The sequence below is a fragment of the Macrotis lagotis genome, chromosome X (assembly GCF_037893015.1).
Source record: "Macrotis lagotis isolate mMagLag1 chromosome X, bilby.v1.9.chrom.fasta, whole genome shotgun sequence".
Taxonomy (NCBI): domain Eukaryota; kingdom Metazoa; phylum Chordata; class Mammalia; order Peramelemorphia; family Peramelidae; genus Macrotis; species Macrotis lagotis.
The window spans coordinates 567,257,932-567,265,739 of record NC_133666.1 but is presented as its reverse complement, the minus strand read 5'-3'; the positions used below and the strand labels follow the sequence as shown (position 1 = coordinate 567,265,739).

At 36.4% G+C, this 7,808-nt stretch overlaps 1 protein-coding gene across 5 annotated transcripts in view; it reads left to right on the top strand.

Moving 5' to 3' along the window:
* Positions 1–7,808, top strand: part of SYBU (syntabulin) — a 95,511-nt gene that overhangs the window by 45,709 nt on the left and 41,994 nt on the right. The gene's annotated exons all lie outside the window — the stretch shown is intronic.

The window sequence follows — 7,808 nt, the reverse complement described above, 5'->3', positions numbered from 1 at the left end:
TCCTAATCTTTTTTTAAGGAGAGGTTGAGTGCTTAACATTTTCTAACTCTATTTCTGAGATTTGTACCTCATGTGTTTGCAAAACCAAAGTCAGCCATCACCCAGTAGTATGCATACCATGGGGACTACGGAGAACAGCCATAAGGAATTCTATTTGGCATTATGTGTGCAAATAGTTCACCTAAGGGAAATGGCTCCTAAGTAAATCGAGAAGCTTCACACTCATTATTAGAGAATAGCCAAGTCATGTGATGAGGAGAAGGCATAAACATGGTCTTCAATTCTGTAGGAAATTTATTCAAAGCAAAATTAGCCTGACATCTTTTTGGCTGATTTAAATTCTAATGTCCTGCCAATCTTCTGGTACAGCCAGTAGAATTCCTGAAAGTCTTTTATGGCCCATGGGATTTACTTACTGATTTGATATATTGCATTCAACAGCACACTTCCTCTTTGACTATTCACTTCTCTGGCCTGGCTCTCCCAAATGTGTGAGGTTGGATTGCAAATGTTGTCTAAAACAAATGAGTCATAAAGTGTTTTTCATCTGCTAGGCAAATGTTGAATCCCAAGGGCATTCAAACTCATTAATCGAAACAAAAGGCTGATATCCTAGCCTGCTACTCTATTTTAGGATTTCATGATAAAAATGTTTGGATTTAACCTGTCGGTGACAGACAGTATATTATAGTAAATCAATTAAATATGCAGCATCTTTTCTGTTATTTTCTAAGAGACTGTTGGCTTCATGAGGACAGGAATCATGCATTATCTAAATTCTATTTCCCTTAGATCCCAGTCCAGCACAGTGTCCTTCATACAGTAGGAATCTATTAATTGCTTGTTGAACTATATATGAGAGAACACTATTTCAGTAGCATTTAAAGAAACTGGGAATGGAGTTGTTTTCCAAACTGCATTTTTAATAAATATATATATAGTCACAGTCATACAAAAGGGGGTAGGATTAGAGTATGATGTCATCTTTCACCCTTGCCTTTAATTTCCTGCAGTGGAAACAAGGAACAAAACTTTAATTTTGGCAATAAAATTATATTGATAATAAACCTGATGAAGATTTGGTAAAAGATAGTATGACCTTGATATTCAGTCATTTTTCAATTGTGTTCCATTCCTCATGACCCCATTTGGAATTTTCTTTGCAAAGATACATTTTGTTCTCCAGCTCATTTTACAGATGAGGAAATTGAGGCAAACATAGATATGTGACTTGTCCAGAATCACACAGCTAGAAAATGTCTGAGGTCAGATCTGAACTCAAGATGAGTCTTTCTGATTCCCCATGTAGTGTATCCACTGTGCTGCCTAGCTGCCCACTATGACCTAGTAGATTAGATAGATGATAGATAGATAGATAGATAGATAGATAGATAGATAGATGATAGATAGATAGATAGATAGATAGATAGATGATAGATAGATAGATAGATGATACATTATAGATTATAGATAGATAGATAGATAGATAGATAGATAGATAGATAGATAGATAGACAGATAGACAGATAGATAGACTAGACTTGAAGTCAAGAAGACCTGAGTTTTAAGCCCTCAAATGCTTATTAACTATGTGACTTTGGACAATTCACTTGACTCTCTTAACTTCAATTTCTTTATGATAATGATTGATTGTCATGGGGAACCAATGAGATAAAATATGTGTGTGTGTGTGTGTGTGTGTGTATCATCTATGTCTATGTATGCTTTTTGAATTTCACTCTGCAAACCTTAAAGGACTATATAAATATTACATTGGGACAAGCTTACATAAGAAGTTTAAAAATGTGATATTGCCTATACACATTATAGTATGACAAGGAGAGTGGTAGGCCTAGAATCAGGGGAGTTTGGGGTTCTAATCCTGCTTTTCGTAAGTGTTGGGAACTTAAGCAAAATACTTCTCTGAACCTCAATTTCTTCATCCTTAAAAAGTCCAGTTGTGATGGATGAAGAGACATTAGGTAGTATACATATGTACTCTATAATTCTTAAAGTATCATATTGTTGTGGTTAATTGTTTTTCAGTTCTTGTCCATCTCTTCATGATCCCAGTTGGTGTTTTCTTGGCAAAAATACTAGAGTGGGGGGGGGCAGCTAGGTGGCACAGTGGATAGAGCACCGGCCCTGGAGTCAGGAGTACCTGAGTTCAAATCCAGCCTCAGACACTTAATAATTACCTAGCTGTGTGACCTTGGGCAAGCCAGTTAACCCCATTGCCTTGCAAAAAAAAGCTAAAAAAAAAGAAATACTGGATGGTATGCCATTTTCTTCTCTAGCTCTTTTAATAGATGAGAAAACTAAGGCAAATAGGGTTAAATGACTTACCCAGGATCACATAGTAAGTGACTGAGGCTGAATTTGAACTCACAAAGACAGGTCTTCCTAAAAAATAGTGCTAAATTAACTGCCAGCAACTTTATATCTAATCAGAAATTTCAATGATAGATAAGGAAGAGAAGGAAGGGAAATGGTATGCCTTTCTTCCATATTATCCAGGAATCTTAACTGCCTTTACCAGTGTTTCTTGTCTTTTTCCCTAATATGTTCCACTATAGTGTTTAACATCTCCTATATCCTATGCCCTAAGAAAATTTAATCTGGTTACTGACAAGTAAACTTAGCTAAAGGAGACATTTTTAATTAAAGATTTTATTTATTTTGAGTTTTACAATTTTTTCCCCCAATCTTACTTACCTCCCCCACCCCACCCCCACAGAAAGCAATTTGTCAGTCTTTACAATTGTTTCCATGTTGTACATTGATCCGAATTGAGTGTGATGAGAGAGAAATCATATCCTTAAGGAAGAAACATAAAGTGTAAGAAATGACAAGATCAGACAATAAGATATCATTTTTTTCTAAATTAAACTTTCTAAATCAAATTGAACTGTGTTCAAACTCCACAGTTCTTTATCTGGATACAGATGGTATTCTCTTGCAGACAGCCTAAAAGTGTCCCTGATTGTTGCACTGATGGAATGAGCGAGTCCATCAAGGTTGATCATCACCCCCATGTTGCTGTTAGTGTGTACAGTGTTTTTCTGGTTCTGCTCATGTCACTCAGCCTCCAGGCTTCTCTGAATTTCCATCCCTCCTGGTTTCTAATAGAACAATAGTGCTCCATGACATGCATATACCACAGTTTGCTAAGCCATTCCCCAATTGAAGGACATTTACTTTCCAATTCTTTGCTACCACAAACAGGGCTGCTATGAATATTTTTGTATGAGTGATGTTTTTACCTTTTTTTCATCGTCTCTTCAGGATATAGACCCAGTAGTGGTATTGCTGGATCAAAGGGTATGCACATTTTTATTGCCCTTTGGGCATAGTTCCAAATTTCTCTCCAGAAAGGTTGAATGGGTTCACAGCTCCACCAACAATGTAATAGTGTCCCAGATTTCCCACTACCCTTCCAACAATGATCAGTAGGGGAGATTTTCTTGAAAAGAAAAAAACAGCATTTAACACAGCATCTATGCCATGACAATATGATATAGTGGAAAGAATACAAGTCTTGTATAGTCATGAATCCTGAATTCAAATACTAGCTCCACAATTTATTTGCTATGTGACTTCAGGTGGTTCATTTCATTTTATCAATACTGTTTCTTCATCTGCACGATGTATATAAGACTCAAAATAGGCTACATAAGGTTATTGTGAGGAACAAATGGAGTTCTGAGTCGAAAATGCTTTCTAATAAAAAAAATACTATGTAAATAGGAATTATTGTGCTTATTGACTTGTAGCAACATTGCTGCAACCCCGAAAATTAGTTCAATAGCACATTTTGCCAAATGTTTTCCCCTTGCTGTTTAGCTGTTTAGCTATTTTCAGTCATGTCATGACTCCATTTGGGGGTTTCTTGGCAGGTACTGGAGTGGTTTGCCATTTCATTCTCCAACTCATTTAAAAGATATGGAACCTGAAGCAAACAAGGTTAAATGACTTGCTTAGGGTCACATATCTAGTAAGTATTTGAGGTCAAATTTGGACTCAAGATGGGTCTTTCTGATTCCAGACCCAGCTATGCCAACATTAAGACATGCATACATAGAAAAAAGTGAATAGTCACAGCTTGTTCTTTCTTTCCCCTCATTTGTGTGACTTCATGCCTTGGTAAATATCCCCTTAATATATAATGTGTATTGGGGGCAGCTAGGTGGCACAGTGGATAGAGCACCAGCCCTGGAGTCAGGAGTATCTGAGTTCAAATCCGGCCTCAGACACTTTATAATTGTCTAGTTATGTGACCTTGGGCATGTCAATTAACTCCATTGCCTTAAATTTAAAACAATTAAATATATATGTATATATGTATATACAATGTGTATTAAGGGGATATTTACCAAGGCATGTGGATTATACATTTAATAAAATGTTTGCCCTTATATGAACTTCCTAGAATGATCTTTCAGTGGATGAAAAAAGAAAAAAAAGGGATTTAGGTAATAATAGAACATGGGGTTAATATTATTAACTTGCCCTCACAATCTGACAGCTGGATTCTCAGTTAAACTTTTAAGCTTACATCTTCTCCAAAAAGGATTTCTGCCATCAAAGGTAGCAAAAGGCTTGTTGTGAAGGGAATGTCTCTTTAATTAAGCAAAAAGTCTGAGAAAATAGGAAATGAAGAATAGAAAGGAATGATTATCAATAGGTGAAATACCATTGCTTCACACAGCTACCCCTCCCTTCTGAGCCCCCTGCCTTTGCATCCATTCAGGATGATATCTGAGCCCAGAAAAAAATATGAAATCCACACCATATGTACAGAGCCTGCTGGTATTGGTTTAAAAATACATGAAAAGTTGACCTAGATTATCTTTTGCAATTTTTTTAAACTTCATTTCCATTTCCCATTTCTCCCTACTGGCATCATCTGTGCCTTCCATCTGCCTGCCTGGGGAAGAGGAACACAAAGCTTGAAGTATCCAGGGCTATATTGGCTCTGAGACACCAAAGGCATTTTAGCAATGTGTTTTGAATTAAAACCCTTCAGCTTGGAGACTTGGATTAAGTTTATAATATACACAGATCTATCTATCATCTATCTGTCTACAAATATATTGATATCTGTAACTTATATATAGGTACAAACATATTATAGATATAGATAGATATGTTTGTGTGTATTCATAAATATATGTATATTTTCTGCTAAGTCAAATTCCATGTGAAAATGATTGTCAGATCATTTTGAATAAAGTCACCGAAATATTTTTGGTAAAAGCTTAAACATACCTCACATTCCTCCCCTGACACCTTACCCTTTGGGGTTCATACAATAAGTTTGTGACTAAGCACATCTCAATTTTGTTTGCCCTGTAATTATCTTGCATATATGTGTGATGTCAGTGATGTAATTAGTCATGTGTCATTTGCCACATACTTGTCATAGTCTCGGTGTTGCTATTAAGGGGTGATTGTCCTGTCCTTTGTGATGCTATATGAACATAATTTTGAGGAATCAATAAATGACTTTACTGGTAATCAATCCTTATCACTTGAAGGAGTTGGCAACTGCTACAGTAGGGAGAGTCACCCTTCTTGTATTGTTAACAGAGACACTGTGCTGGAAACTGGGCCATCTCTTTTGGCCCCTTCTGCACAATTGTGTAACTGAACAACCTAGGGAGCAAAAGACAAATTGGGTGGAGTAGGCACCTGTCCATTTCCTTGGAAGACCTAGTTACTGCATAGGCCACCAGCAGGTTAGCCTCTTTCATGGCACAGATTGAAGGCCTGGACATTGGATGACCTATTGGAAACAACTGTGCTGTAAGGGATATTCTTTCATATGTTGTTAGGAGGGTATTTTGGTCTATTCCATAGGGAAATTGTGTTTGAAAAATATCTAGAGCTCAATGGCCTGAGATCCTCCCTTGTACTCAGATTTTTTTTTTGATTTTGTGATTCTCATTAGAAATTGTGGGAGGAGGAAGCAAAAATGTATGTCAGAACTTTAAAATACTAGTTAATTAAAGTGATTAGGAAATATCATTCCATACTACAGGAATCTTGGATCAATGGTAAGAGTACAAGACTTGGAAACAGGAGAGACTTAGTTTCAGATACTAGTGCTAGTACTTAAATAAACATCTAGGTGACCTTGGAAAGCCTTTAAATTTGACATTTACTTTTCTTTTTCATAAAATAGGGATAATTATGTCTTGCATGGCTATCACATTTTATATTTTTAAGTGACCACAAATGCTATTATCTCATTCTCATCTTTCATCTTCATCATCCTCATTATGAATGAGGATGATGATGATGATGATGACTTAGAGGGATTTGTTTGTTAATTCTTAGGTTGCTAAAGGATCATTTTACTTGGGTTCCCCACCCCAATACTCCTAACCTCAGCCATTGATAGATCTTAGCCCAACTTAAAGCAGTAACCCAGGGGATTCAGAGTGTTCATTACTATCATCCCTGCTCAAGAGAAGGTCCAAGTAACTGAAGGTTCTACTAAAATAGGGGTTCAAGGAGAGAAACATGGCAGGCATGGATATATTTAAACTAAAATTTTAATATAGCTCATTTCACTTTTCTTCTATCTTTTGGATTTCATGAGGGAACTTGGAGCAAAAGATATCTAAGATTGCTTTCATCTCTTAAGATTCTTTAATTCTGTGGAATTTATATTTGGCTGGGGTTTGAGTGGGAAATAAAATTAAAACTATGTGTGCATGTGTATGTATGTATATGTATGTGTGTGTGTGTGTGTGATACAGGTAAATTGTATCATTCTCTTCATTTGGCAATATGGAAAATATGAACCTTGGGGTGTCTACAAAGGCTATAGTATAAAATGGAGAAAATAGATATGTGGAAGGAACAAAAACAAACCTTTATTCAATGCCTATTTTGTGCCAGCACTATTAAGTGCTTTATAAATCTCTCATTTGATCTTCACAAAAACTCTGGGAAATAGGTTCTAAATTTTTATCCCTATTTCATAATTAAAGAAACTGAGACATACAGAGGTTAAATGACTTGTCCAAAGTAAGTACCTGAGGGTGGATATTAACTCAGGTCTTCCTTATTCCAGGCTCAAATCTCTAACTACTGGGCCAGCTAGTTGCCTCTGGATAGAAGGTTGTTGGGAGACCAATATGTTTAGTAGGATATGTGCAATATATATAAGATACTTTGTAGTATAATGTATAGAAATCTGGACTCGGAGACAGAAAGAGCTGGATTTCAAATTCACCTCAAATACTTAGCAGCTATGGAACACAGGGCAGGTCACTCTGTCTCTATAAAGTGAGGAAGGTTGAACTACATGATTTCAAATGTTCCCTTAAGTTGTAAATATATATGATCCTGTGTTTTGGATTCAATTACATAGCCTCAAAGGTCCTTATAATTCCCAAACTCTGTGACCCCTTAAACTTTTTGGTAAGCTTCCCTGGATAAGATATTTATTCGTAGGAAAAAAAATTCCATGGAAGGGCAAAGTATTATTCATTTGATCAGGTCCTTTGAGAAACATAAATGACATGTTTATTAAGTAGTAGATGGGATCACCATACTTTACAGGTGTGACTGTCACCCAGACCTGGCTCTCTCCCTCTTCACATCCACATTCTAGAGCCTCTACCCATCTTCTGTGCTCAACTCAAAGTCTACATCTTTCCCAACTCATCCAGCTCCAAACATTTGGTATTATTTGCACAAATTCTATATTTATCTATGATTTTATGTGTCTCTCAACAATGGAATATAAGTTTCTTAGGGATAGATTGCACAAGGGGTACCTAAGGTCCAGCAGACAG